The 14,726-nt window shown below is 43.3% G+C and overlaps 2 non-coding genes across 2 annotated transcripts; one reads left to right on the top strand and one right to left on the bottom strand.

Moving 5' to 3' along the window:
• Positions 1-231: 231 nt before the first annotated feature.
• Positions 232-305, bottom strand: trnai-aau (transfer RNA isoleucine (anticodon AAU)). The gene has a single exon. It is a non-coding gene; the product is annotated as a tRNA-Ile (tRNA).
• A 13,176-nt stretch (positions 306-13,481) lies between these two features.
• Positions 13,482-13,566, top strand: trnas-cga (transfer RNA serine (anticodon CGA)). The gene has a single exon. It is a non-coding gene; the product is annotated as a tRNA-Ser (tRNA).
• Positions 13,567-14,726: the final 1,160 nt, after the last annotated feature.

Genomic DNA, 14,726 nt, shown 5'->3' with positions numbered 1-14,726 from the left:
GCGCTGGCGAGGCTTTCTGCTTGGTGATTTCGTGGTTCACTTTGTTTAGAAATACAGCAACGCAGCTGAGATCCGGCATGGGACCAATGAGTTGCCGCTCGAAGACAGCGATGGTCGGCTTTCGAATGAATACTAATCTGAATCGATCATGTGACAGGCTCTTGCCGGCGGTGAAATTTAAAACCGCGACGAACCTTGGCACAGGGCAGCTAACGACACGAGCGCTTCATAGGGCCAGTGTGAGGATTGAACCCACGACCTTGGCGTTATTAGCACCACGCACTAACCGGCTGAGCTAACCGACCAACACAGCTCCGCCCTGAAAGCAAATGCCTACATTGCCGGTGCTCACAATCACGTCGGCTATTCATTTTCTGATTTGATATCGATCGCACGCTCGTCCGAGGTATTTCCTTTCGTTGCAAAACTTGTCAACAAAAAAAAGCATTGACTTTTCTGAACGCGCACACTCGAGCTAACCATTTGCTCTGATATCCAAAATTAAGCACAATGTCCGGACGCATGCAATTTCAATCGCAATGCCACCAGCTCAGCTGCAGTTTGTCATGTTGCCAAATATCATCTGGAGAAACGTACCTTCAACGATCGCTCACTGTGCTTCTGGAAACTCACAGACCTTTGGAGTCAGGGTTACGTGCTGCTGATAACCTACTGAGAACCTTATGCCAAATGCATTTGAATTGTAATCTAGCAGTGGGATTCTTTCTGCTCCCGAAGGACGCAGTTGCTTTAGAGTTAGCAACAGCGCAGAACTCAATTGCACGTTTTCCTCAATGACTCATGTTGCTTGTGCAATCTTCGTTTACCAGCACATTTAGCAAGTTATCACGCCTTCCTGCAGTGTTTGTCAGCGACAGATCAGCTGCTAAGATGACTGCTTCAGACTGGACGCTCTCTCCCTATTTTGCCTGGCGCGTCAGAGGCTGGGAGCTGATCTTATGTAGGTATTTCAATCATGATGGGCATGAATCGGGTAAGTAGATAAGGTCGGGCAGTGCAGAACGAGAGGGTATAAATCTGGTGTGGGAGGGTGAGAATTCGAAATGCAGTGAGGAGCAACGGCTTCACGCAGAAGATGCTGCGTGTCTGCAATAATTTGCCAGACGAGCTTTGATGGCTAGTACAATTCCAATACTTTTAAGGAATTTGGACGTGTATTTGAATAGGAAGGGTTTAGTGAGACATGGGTCAAGTGCATGCAATCGCGGCTGGATCAGTTGAGGTTATATGCTCGGTATGAACAAGTTCGACCGAGGACTGTGTTTTCAGTGCTGTCCTTATTTAATGACTTTGTGATATTGCAGGTGCAATGAATAAAAAAAATCAATAAAATATTGAAGTAAAATTGTCTGAAGTTGTGCAATTCAAACAACTTCGGATAATTTTATTTCAATTATTTTAATTACCTTTGTATTTATGTTTTTTCCCCTGTTCTGTACTGTACCTCATATTTCTTGACTGTCTCTAATTCTGCCGCTTCCCATACTGTCAATCCATCTTTCCTCTCCTCTTCCCCCTTTGCTACGCTTCTCCCCTGCTTTCAATTTTGCATCTGCGTCACCCAACCCCACATATTTTGTCACATAGCACTAGCTTCAGCCTTGGTCATTCACGGCTCCTAATCTCTCTTTAATCTCTCCGTGAACTGTCATTATCACCTTTGCATCAGAAGCCTTGACTCACCTTCTCTCAGCCTGGCGTAAATAGCTCCCTAATTCTCGCCTTTTTTGTCTTTAACAAAGGATGAGTTCGACTCGAAACGTCAGCTATTTTCTCTCCTTGCAGATGGTGCCAGACCTGCTGAGATTTTCCAGCATTTTCTCTTTTGGTTTCAGATTCCAGCATCTGGATGCCTTTCCATCTTGGAGTGGAATTCCTTCTTTTGAGCTTCTTGCTTCAATTGGTTGCAGGTATGGCGTGCGATTGGTGATTCAGCAGACCAAGAGGCAATGGCCACTGACGTGGAACCTTCGCCAGGCGGATCTCGAAGGGGAGCTGTTGGTCTCGGAGTGCAGTCAAAAAGGTCATAATATGAAACTTAATTCAGATACTGTACAGCATCATTAGGTTCTGTTACGCTCGCGTCTGCATGTGTGCTGGTGTATGTACGTGTACTTGATCGATCACCTACTCGAGATTTCCTTTCGCTGATATCAGCCTCATGTTATACACGTTGCAATTCAAATATTGTATTTTCCCGTCCTTTTCTCCTCTCTCTCCTCCATCATCGAACTCAATATTTCCACCTGTTATTTACTAAAACTTCCTCCTCAAGGTAAACCACATTCCTTGATCCACAACTCTGACTGCTTTACACACGCGAGGACGTAATTATTTCGCATTTTTGGTTGGCCCTTTCAAGTACTGTGTGGACTGTCCTTTTGCTTGCTCTTGTCGGAGCGCATTTTTAGAGTAACTGGAAAAGTATTCATCTCTCTCTCTCTCTCTCTCTCTCTCTCTCTCATGCGGTACCTTTATTTTTTCTCTTTGACTTGCTTTCTTCCCTCCGTGGTCCCCTCTCGCATTGGACAGTCCGCCTCAATGCCTTGGTTTTCGTCAACCAAGAAACCACGCATCCAGTACGCCTTTGGTGAGTCCAACTCAACCAGTGGTGGCTCCCAGTCTAAAACTACCCTTAAAATTGCTGTCACTGAAACCCTCCAGAGACGGCTGTTCCCTTCCCTTGGGCTTTGCTCTAATGCCACGCAAGAGTTCACTGAACCCTGTCCCTGCTTTACTTATTCTCTTAGAATGAGTGTCTATGTAGGATTACTTAAGTCACGACTGTTACCGAGATCCTATTCGATCCGAATGCCAGCGCTTGTGTGATCGACAGATTCGGGGTCCTCTCACACAAAAGGGCCAATTCAGGGCTCGAAATGAAGAGAAACAACTTCATGGCGCTGGCGGCTACGCCTCCTAGGAATCTTCAGAATCCCACTCAGTCGCCTGGAACCGGGACGGGCCCCATAAGTTTACTGTCGTGGAAATTAAATTGACCTGACTCAACTCTTAGCAAGGGCAAAGAAAGGAGCTTTATTTAAACTCAGCAGAATTGACCCCAGTACATTCATCTCGATGCCTCAATATCAGGGTTATCTGAGCATTGTTCAGATGCTCGCCTTATACTGTTTCTTATCTCACACTCAAGGGAAACGACTGGGAAAACTCAAGTTGTTGTTCTCTCATCCCCTGGTCTTGGACATAACAGATTTTTTCTTCTTTCACTGTGTCTGACTCTCGCAAGATCGAGTTGAATGTTTGCAAAATTGAAACAGCGACAAGCTGGCCGCAAACCTCACCAAAGTATTGTTTACAAAGCTCAGCACAGCATTAAATGTTCCAAAATCATTCTCTTTCAAATTCCACACTAAATGGATAATTTTCCATAACAGTAACTAATAGGATTCATGATGGCACAGCGATAGATGTCATCTATATGGACTTCACTCAGGCGTTCAACAAGTTTTCCCTAGGGAGACTGTTTAGCATGGTTAGATCTCAGCGAATATAGGGAGAACTAGGCATTTGAATATTGAACTAGCTGAACGGTAGAAGGAAGAGTGTGGTGGCCGAGGGTTGCTTTTCAGACTGGAGGCCTGTGACCAGTGCAGTGCCAAAAGGATCGGTGCTGGTTCCTCGACTTTTCATTGTTTTTATAAATGATATGGATGTGATCATATGAGGCATTATCAGTAAGCATGCAGATGACATCAACATTGGACGTGTCATGGACAGCAAAGGAATGTTACCACAGATTACAATAAGATCTTTGTCAGATGGGCCAATCGGCTGATAAGGTGCAGGTGATTAATTAAGGTCAATGCGAGTTGCTGCATTTTGGGAAAGCAAAACTCAGCAGGACTTTTCCACTTAACGGTCAGGACAAAGGGAGTGTTGATGAAGAAAGAGACCATAGAGTGCACATTCATAGCTCCTTGAAAGTGTAGTCGCTGGTAGATGGGATAGCGAACAATGCGTTTGGTATCCTTTGCTTTATTGCTCAGAAAATTGCGTCCATTTTGTGGCTGTCCTGGACATTGCTTCGTCCCCTTTCGGAATATTGCATACAATTCTGGTTTCCTTCCTACCTAATTCATGCGGTGAAACTTGAAAGGGTCCAGAAAGGATTTGCAAGGATGTTGCCGGGGTTGGAGGCTTTGAGCTACAGGGAGAGGCTGAACTGGCTGGGGCTATTTTGCCTCGAGCGTTGGAGGCTGAGGGGTGACCTTATGGAGTTTTCCAAAGTTAGGAGGGTCTTGGATAGGAAACATAGCCGAAGTATTTTCCATGACGTGTAAGAGTCCAGAATTAGAGGGCATAAATTTAGGGTGAGAGTTGAATGAAATAAGAGAAATCTCAGTGCAACTTTTTCACGCAGAGGATTGTACGTGTATAGAATCAGCTGCCAGAGGAATTGGTGGGGGTTGGTACAATTGCAGCATGTAAAATGCATTTTGAAGAGTATATGAATAGGAAGAGTATGGAGGGTTATGGGCCGGCTGCTGGCAGGTGAACTAGATTACTTTAGGATATCTGGACGGCATGGGCGACTTGGACCGAAGGCCTAGTTTCCTTGCTGGATATTTCTATGATTCTACGACTGTATGACTAGCTCACCACAGATCACACCAGCTGGCCGCCTTTCCAAAGTCCGCAATTTCCCCTCCTACCTGGTTGATGAAGCCCTCCCAAACATCTCGTCCATTTCCTGTACCTTCATATTCGAAACACACCCCTCCAACCACAAAAAGGGCAGGGATTCCCTGGTTATCACCTGTGCCCAGACATCCCGCCAACCAGGGTCCAAAACCACAAAGCTGCATTCCACATCATCAGATTTTTACCGCCATTTCCATACATGTCAGTTACTGTATCCATTGCTCCAGATGCAGTCTCCTCTGCATTTCGAAGACGGGATGCTGACTCGAAGAGCGCTTCAGGACTCCTACACCAAACATCTCATGGCCAAATACTTCAACTACACTGCCACTCCACCGAGGGCATGCCAGTCCTGGGCCTCCTCCATTACCACTCCCTTACCACCTGTCTTTTGAGAAAATAAACCTAATTTTCAGCCTCGGGAACCACCAGGCCCATGACATCAATATAGATTTCACCAGTTTCCCCATATCCCCTCCCCTCATCTAATCCCAGTTCCAAACTTCCATCTCAGCACCGCGTTCATGGCTTGTCCTACCTGTCATTCTGCTTCCCTCTGACTTATGACCATTTCCCCCACTTCCACCTACCTTTTGCATTCTCAGCTGCCTTTCCCCCAGTCCCACGTCCCTGCCATTTAACCTCTCCACCCGCCAGTCTCAAACCCTCAACACTAATGAAGGGCTTTTGCTGAAACTTCGATTTTCCTGCTTGTCGGAAGATGCCTGAACTGCTGTCCTTTTTGAGGAACACGCTCCTGACTAATCTCCAGCATCCACAGTTCTCCCTTTCAACTACGTCATTGAAGGTGTATTTTGAGTGTCAGCTTCATTTTATTTATGTATTTCACGCTTTGTCCGCCCACAAATCTCAGGCACGACATCTGACCTTGTTCTTGATTGCAGATGCTGCTTTTCATATATTTTTTTTTATTATGACATTTTTAATATGTAACTGTTATCTCGATTCTGTGTCTTCATTCACAGGGTTATAACCGATCAACTGTGCATTATTAGGAGTTAGCTGCAGTTTCCCACATATCAAAACATTACTCCACATTAATATTGTTTCCTACATGAATTCACTGTGCAAGAAAGAGAAAAGAACACCTTCAGTAACTTAAGATCAGTTGATGTTAAAAGTCCCCATCTTCAACTGCTGCGGTCAGATCGACTCAACCCGTCCTTCTCCTGAGGAGTGCCGTGAGCTTATAAAATACTCAGACACAGATGTATGGGTTTCAAACAACAGATTAAACATTGATGTAAAATTTGCCATCCGTTTTATTCAGTTGTGTTCGAAATGTAAACAGTTCTTAATCGTAACAATCTAATTCTGTAGACTCTTCCTGATTATCCTCGCTGCATTCCTGCCCATTCCCAGTGAGAATTAAGTGGCTTCTGATTGGTTAAAGATAGTTCCTTATGGGAGAATATGTCACTGTATCGATGATGTCAAAATGCAGCGCGATTGTCCGGGACACATAAATCGTTTCATGTCCGGCTTTTCCTCAAAGAGTAACATGTATCTAGAACCCATTCCAGCGCAGGTTCACTGGGAATTCACACGTTCTTTATTTCCTATATAACACATCATATCAGCACATTTACTGAAAGCGAAACATCGTGGTATGTCAGAAATTCCAGGTGCATTTATTAAAATGAATGTCAGTCACAACATCTGTCTCCGTCGTCTTGCTCTGATTGGTTGTGACGAGATTATCAAATCTAGTTTCCTAAAACATAATTTATTGGCAAACAATCGAAATATCTCCAAGGCGGTATACCAACTTGTTCAAATCATCTCACTTTTCTTGACTTTAATTGCAACCTGGGTAGATACTACATGCAAAGGTTCTCCTAATGTACATAAGAAAGAAGTTCTTTCATTTTGATTGTCACTTTGAACAACTATTTCATAACTTTATTTATAAAACTGGAAGCTCCTTGGTCGGTCTAAACTTGCAGGGTTATTGGGAAGACCAACGCCTGACACTTGCTCTAAAGAGAGCCAATATGACCCAAGATTCCTCTGATCCTTCACTCTGCCAAGAATCCTTTAACCCTGCGTTCTTCATTGACAATCGCACTTCCAAAGTGAACGACTTCACACTTTTTCGGGTTTATCTCCATCTGCCACATATCAGACCAGTTCTGCAAACTCGCAATGTTTCATTGCAATCCACAACAGCTGAATACACTACCGATAACTCCACCAACCTCCATATCATCGGCAAAATTACTATCTCACCGTTCTTCTTCCTCATCCAACGTTTTTATAAACATCACAAAGAGCAGAGCTCCCCTCACCAATCCCTAATGAAGTTCACTGGACACCGACCTCCACGATGCCCTATCCAATAATCTTCAGTGTACACTTGATGGTCACTGTTTGTGAGGAAATGTTTTTATCTAATTTATTAAGCCTGCCAAAATACACGTTGACAGATGAAAATTAACTGAGTATGTCCTGCAATATTTTACCGGTTTGGAAAGTTAAGGAAATACTTCTGTCCGTAATTTATCCTCCTACATTAAAAAAAACGTAATCCTGGCGAAGGAAGAAACGGAAATCAATCTGTACATGGTACAGATTTAGTGAAGGATTGAAGCATTTCATATCTGTCCCTCCTGTCTCTTTATGTATTCTCCACTCACCAATACGTTTACTTATCATTGAATAAAATTAACAGCTATAGTCAGTGTTATAAAACATTTATCATCTGCATGGCTGCCAAAATGTCACAGCAGATCGTATGATTATTTGAGTCATTTCTAACACAAGGAATGAATGAATGGCTTCTCACCGGTGTGAACCCACAGGTGTCTCAGCAGCGTGGACGCCTGAGAGTACCCTTTTCCACACACACAGCATTTTTTCTTCAGAGTGATGCAGGAGTGGAATGAGCTGCCAGAGGGAGGGGTAGAGGCTGGGTCAAGTACAAAGTTTTTCATGCATCTGATTCTGTGCATTCCATTGCTATGACTCATTCTCTCCCCCTATGTCTCTCTCTCTCTCCGTCATGTCTCGCTGCGATCTTAAACCAGTTCAGACAGGGAGGTGGGATTGGGGCTGAGTCAGTGGAATTTGGATTCCTCCAACTTCTAACCATTTATACACAATCATATCCTTGGGAGTGGGAAAACTGAAGTCTACTCCAGTACTGGCAGACTTTGAGTTTGTCCCAGGCAGTGAAGGTGTGTGTGACAAAGACATGGAGGGTGTGTAAGATGGAGAGTGGGAGGATGTACGGAAAACATGGGGAGGCTGTGGGGGACCCTAACAGGGATGATGTAGGTGACCAGAAATGCAGTGTATGTGTGACAAAAACAGGCAGGATGTCCTCAAATATGAGAGAGGTTTTAGATAATTTATTTATGTTCGGACTTGCCATTGAATGTTTTGATGGACAGTTTGCATATCCAGCTGCCATTTTGTTTGTTTCTGGAAATATTAGCATGAAATAAATTAAATGTGATCCCTCACATTGACCCTCCGATAGCATCCACTTTCCAACACTGAATGGGCGACGAAGACACTTACTCAGCACTGAACCTGTGACAGCACCCTCTCGCTCAGTCCTGACCATTCAACAGTGCCTGCTCCCTCAACACTAACCCTCTGAATGTGCCCACTCCCTTAGAATTTACCCTATTACAGTAACCGATCCTTCAGCACTAACCATTGAGAGTTTCTGCATTCTCAGTAGTGATGCTGTGATGGCGTCATCTCTCACAGAACTGAAACTCAAAAAGCGCCTGCCCTTTCAGCACTGACCTTTTGCACTGGAAAGAGAAAGCGACGTTCCGTCAGCTCTGGCCCTTTGACAATGCATGCTTTCTTGGCTCCCTCATTGGAGCCTGGTCCTGGTGTACTAATTTACTCATTGCACAGTCTTCAGAAGTTTCGAAGCAACCAAAGATGTCATCTGTGAATTGCTACGCCAAATAATAATAGCAGTCTCCTGCGAGTGTGGGAAACAGAGGGAGGTGAGCAGAAAAACTTTTTGTCCCTATCAACTTTGATGAATCCTGCCTCATCCTCAACACAGGTCCATAACCTGAGGCCAGACTACCTTTTATTAAGAGTCACAGGCCACATTGGATTTATTACTGGGTAACGGATTGGCCCGGTGTTGGATGTGAAGGTAGGTGAGCAATTTAGTGATCGTGAACACAGTTCGTTATGTTTACTTAAGCAATAGAAAGGGATAGATATGTACTGCAGGGAAAGAGTTATATCTGAGAGAAAGCAATTAGGATGACATTTGGCAAGATTTAGTTTGCACTAGATGTGGAAGGAAACGATGGTACGAGCACAATTGAAATCTGGAGCTTATTAAAGGAACTGATATTGCATGTACTTGATGAGTATGTACCTGTCAGTTATGAAGGAAATTGTCGAGCGAAGCAGATGTGGTTTACTAAAGAACTTGAAGCACATGTCAAGAGAAAGTAGGAGGCTTATGTTAGGATTTGACTTGAAGGCTCAGTTAGGGCGATTGAGAGTTACACGTTAGTTAGGAACGACCTGTACAGAGAGTCCAGAAGAGACAGGAGAGGTCTTGAGAAGGCGTTTCGGATAGAATCTTAGAAAACCCTAAGGAATTCTACGTGTATATCAGGAACCAAAGAACGACGAGAGTAAGATGAGGATTGGTCAAAAATAGGAGTGATGAATTGTGTGTGGAGTTAAAGGAGGTAGGAAGGCGCTAAATGAATATTTTTCGTTAGTATTCATATTGGTTTAAGACAACGGTGTCGAGGAGAATCTGAGATACAGGCTACTAGACTGGATGGTTTACAATGCGGTTTACAAGGAGGACTTGTTAACAATTCTGGATGGGGCGAAAACAAGTAAGTCCCCTGGGTCAGCTGGGATCTATCCAAGTATTTCCTGGGAAGCCGGGGGGAGATTGCAGAGCCTTTGCCTTTGATCTTTATTTTCGATATTGTCTACAGGAATAGCACTCGAAGATTGGAGATAGCAAAAGTTGTTGCCTTGTTGAAGAAGGATAATACAGATGACCCAAGTAATTATAGACCAGTGAGCCTTACCTTTCTTGTAGGAAAGAATATGGAACTGAGTATGAGAGATAATAATTCAGCCAGCAACAACTTGATTTCAGAGGATCAACATGGTTTCGTGAGTTTTTCGAGAAAGTGACCAAGCATGTGGATGAGGGTAGGGCACTTGACGTGGTGTACATGACATCTGTAAAACCTTTGATAAGATTCCACATGTTAGGCTGTTGGAGAAAATGCAGAGGCATGGTATTGACGATGATTTCGCTGTTTGGATTAGAAACTGGCTTTCTGTGAGAAGGCAGCAAGTGGTGGCTAATGAAAATATTCACCCTGGAATCCGGTAACGAATGGTGTGGCACAACGATCTGTTTTGGTATCACTGTTGTTTGTCATTTTCGTAAATGACTAAGACGCAGGCATAGGGTGAATGGGTTAGTAAGCTTACAGATAACAGTACAGGTTGTGGAGTAGTGGGCAGCGTGGAAAAATGTTCCAGGTTGCACGGGAGTTGGGGTAATTTGCAAAATTGGTCTTAGAGTTGGCAAATAAAGTTCAATGCAGCTACATGTGAAGTGATTCACTTTGGGAACAATAACAGGAACGCAGAACACTGAGTTAATGGAAAGATTCTCCGTAATGTGGATGCGCAGAGTGACCTTGGAGTCCATGTACGTAGTTTCGAGCCAGGTTGTTTTTTTTTCGGATTACTTACTGTGTGGAAACAAGCCTTGTGGCCCAACAAGTATAAACCGACCCTCCGAGGCGCAACCCACCCAGACACATTTTCCTACACTGACCCCTTTACCTAACCTGCACAGTTTTTGGATTGTGAGGGGAAAACAGAGCACCGGGTGGAAACCCACACAGATAGCCGCTTGAAGTAGGAATTGTACCCGGGTCGCTGGGGTAGCGATGCAGCAGTACTAACCACTGCGTTACTGTGAAAGAGCACGTGGTCGTCGATTTTATTGGTAGAGGATTGAGTTCCAGGGCATAATGTCACGCTGCCACTATACAAAACACTTGTGTGGCTCCACTTGGAATATTTTGAACTGCCTGGTCGTCCCATTCCAGGAATAATGTGACAGCATTGGAAAAGTTGCTGACGAGATTTAACAAGATATTGCCCGTTCTGGAGGAATAGTCTTATCAGGAAAATCTGAGAGACTTGGGTCTGTTTTCATTGAAAAGAAGTCTGAGAGCGGATTTGATACAGAGTTACAGGTCTTAGCAAGGTTTGTGAAGATGTGCAGCTCAGATTGAGGTTTAGGGTGCAGGTCTGCTTGCTGCGCTGTTGGTTTGAATCAAATCTACAGCTCAGCGATCAAAAGTACTCCAGGGATTTAGAAGAGGATTAGATAGGGTAGACAGTGGAAGTATTTTTCTGAGGAAGATGATGTCAGCTTGTACGAGTGGTCATAACTACAAATTAAGGGTTTATAGGTTAAAGCCGGATGTCAGAGGCAGGTTCTTTGCTCAGTGAGTAGTAACAGTGTTGAATGCCCTGCCTGTCAATGTTGTTAACTCAGTTGAATTATGGAAATTAAAACAATCCTTGGATAAATACATGGATGATGATGAGATTATATTGTGGGATGAGTTCAGATTAGTTCACTGGTCGGCGCAACAACGAAAGCCAAAGTGCCCTGTGCTGCGCTGTATTGTTTCATTGTTCTATGTTCTAAAGCTAAATCTCCACATCGGGGACCTCGAACCCCATGGCATCAATTAGGATTTCACCAGTTTCCACATTTCCCCTCCCTCCACCTGACCTCACTTCAAAACTTCCAGCCCAGCACCGTCCTTATGACCTGTCCCATCCGTCCCATTTCCTTCCCACCCATGTGCATCACCCTCCCCTCCAAACTATCAACTTTACAACCTCCTCCGTGCACCTATTGCTTGCCCACCCACTCAACCTGTCACTAACCATTTCCAGATTCCACTGTCCTCATTGCAAAATGTCCTCCCACCTATTGTGTATCGTGAGTAAAACTGGGCACGTTTCATTCTGCCAATTCCAACAAGTAATTAAGGCAGATATAAATCATAGAAGTCCTATGACTTACCATTCCAGAACTTTACTAATTACATTTTTACAACTTGAAACATACGCAATAATCCAGATTCTGTGTCTTCCATTAAATAAACAACGGACAATCCTGTCCTTTTCTTAAAATTTTCACCGTGAACTCCGACCTTGTGCGATGGCTTTTGATAAGGTTTCTTATGGAATGCGAACAAACATTTGATCAGCTCTGCTCGAAATATTATCAAAGGACTCTGCCAAAGGTGTCAAGTGTGTTATGCATTCAACAAATAATGTTGACTCAGTTTGACTCCAATCATCTTTTCTCAACGTCCTGCAATTTCTTTCTTCACAATTGTCTCTCGCAGTTTCCAAATGACAGATAAGATATTGGAACATATGGAAGTCATTCGTCCCATCAGAGCTGCTCAACCTTTTAATGAGGTCATGTCTGATTTGGTTAAATCTTAACAGGACTTGCCCGCCTTATCCCCACTCTTCTTAATAACCAAAGTGACTAATTGTGCGGCCGTCTCAGCCTTGATTATACTCAGCCTTGACAGCCCTTCCGTGTAAAGAATTCTGCAGATTTGCTACTCTCTGAAAGACAGAATGTCCTCCTCATCTGTGTGTTAAATGATTAACGGTTCCCCTGAGATTAGGCTCTATATACTCTCCGCAAATTTCGTTTTTCATTAAATATCTTTAGTCCCAGTCCTCTTCAAACTGAGACTGAACGTTGAAAACATTTTCTCCAGAACATCAACCCACCTATCCGCACTGCGGCCTCCCCTATCACTATAAACAGACCATAAAAATCTCCAGTTAAACTTCTTTGTTCCAAAGAGAAGAATCGCAAACTCAGTACTTTCTCGCCAAAAGGGGTTTGCTCATCACTGGACATAATGCAAGGTGAAGGATTGCGAAGAGGTTTAGGGAAAATATCGCCAGTTGGCAGGTTAAAAAAACAAGGAGAAATAACAGTAAACGCATGTCTGCAGCTTTCGAAAACTTTCGAATCTCTTTGGGAAGCGAAACCACAGGTGAATGAAGATGGATTGTCCAACTGAACACAGCCAGTCTTGAAGAGGCCGCGACGTTGATTGTGTTGTTCTCTCGGCATGAACCAATCTGTGACATTGAAAGGCTTTTCATTCCTGCGTGTCAGGAATTCAAACCTCGCCCCGGCTACAAGACCACGAGAAGACTGGGGTGCAAATAAGATTGGAAAAAGCCTCGAAGAGAGCAGTACTCCTGTTGTAGAAATTTTGGTTGCTGCGACGTGGATGTGTTTCCAGCGGGTACTGAAAATGTTCCCCAAACAGGAATCTTATCCAGAATTGCAAATGCAGTTCTGTATCGTTTTAATGGCTAATGTAAAGGACTGTGGATGTTGGGAATCTGAAAAAAAAGGAAATTCTGGGGATGTCAACAGGTTTGTCAGTACTACTGGGAGAAAACGGAGTTCTGATAACGTTCTGAAGAAATTTTGAAACGTTTAATCACCCTTTCCCAGCCCAGATCCTGCTCGAACTGCTGTCTATTTTCCTGCAATTTCCACCGTCGTTTAAGCTGAATATTGATCCCACCTGGCGATGTGGAACCCCCAGACCCACTTTGTCCCGACGTTTAATCGATTTGAAAGCTGTGGTGGTTGAACTAAAAAAAACTAAAGAATGATTCACTACTGCTAACCTCCCCAGGGACAGAAAACTGCAAACGAGGATTTCGAGCGTCCATTTGTAGTTGTGGCCGAGTGGTTAAGGCGATGGACTCGAAATCCATTGGGGCAGTCCCACGCTGGTTCGAATCCTGTCAACTTAGGCAGAGTTTTCGTTGTGCTCTGCTTTTGGAGATTCACTTCATCCAGGTCATGAATGGTGCAAATCTCCAGTTCACTCAATGAACTGCACAGATGCAAACTTGTTTAGACTCGTTATGACACAGCATAAACTCTCGAGCTTGCGATAAACCGAGCAACACAGACACGATTTATGCTATACAGGAATCTGCAACACTTCGATTGGCCAAGAACTACACAAAGTAAAAATTCAGCACTTCATTTCCAAAGTAAAAGGGAGATTAATTAACAAACCACGATTGACAATGTATTTCTCTTACCCATTTTGATGTTCCATTCGATAATGCTATTCAGATAAAACTCCCAGTTAAGGTTTACAAAACAGCACATCTTTATCAAAACCAGGCAGTTGTAGGTTCTTGTCTTCGGATCTTCCTGTCTCTTCTTTGTCCCTGTTGGGAGATTCTGTGTCAAAGATCACGGATCGCAAAGTTATTTTCCAGATATATATTTTTTCAAGAAGATTGTTACATGCAAGGTCTTGGCAGTCCTCCTCTCAACTGTGCAATGCCCCCGTCTCATTCCCCAGAGCATCTGATTGGGTCCTTGTTTTTTTTAAAGACTTTCAAGAGACGCAATTAAAACTTGAATTGAAATTTATATTTTATTCTGATTGACATTTAAACTGAGTGACCAAACTCGAACTGATTATGTCTCCAGGCAAAGAAATCATTGAATTGTTCGACCCAGGATTACGTCATTATCTTATTGGGAACACTTGTTGCTGTGTCTGGTTGTTCTGCTGTTTTAAATCTCTTAAACGTGCACTAATATGTTTAAAACACTTCGCCTCTACAGGAAACAATGAACCATCATAATGAAGATATGTCTTCATTTTAATTCTTAAATACTTTACCCTAAAATACGGATAAATGTCATACAAATTCAACTTAGCTTTTTCCTATATATACACATAAAACATGAAATAAAGACACTCTCATCTGAAAACCATCAGTTGAATATGCGATAACGTGTCTGTGATTTCATTCTACTGATCCACAACATGTACGATTATTAAAGTGGAAGTCTCTACCATAAGAAGCCAACGAAATAGTCTCATATTATTACATATATACAACGTTTTAGTGGATTGTGGTCTGTGTACATAACGTCTCCAATCCTTTGT

The sequence above is a fragment of the Hemiscyllium ocellatum genome, chromosome 46 (assembly GCF_020745735.1).
Source record: "Hemiscyllium ocellatum isolate sHemOce1 chromosome 46, sHemOce1.pat.X.cur, whole genome shotgun sequence".
Taxonomy (NCBI): domain Eukaryota; kingdom Metazoa; phylum Chordata; class Chondrichthyes; order Orectolobiformes; family Hemiscylliidae; genus Hemiscyllium; species Hemiscyllium ocellatum.
The sequence above is the reverse complement of the archived record's forward strand: the minus strand, read 5'-3'. Positions and strand labels throughout refer to the sequence as shown.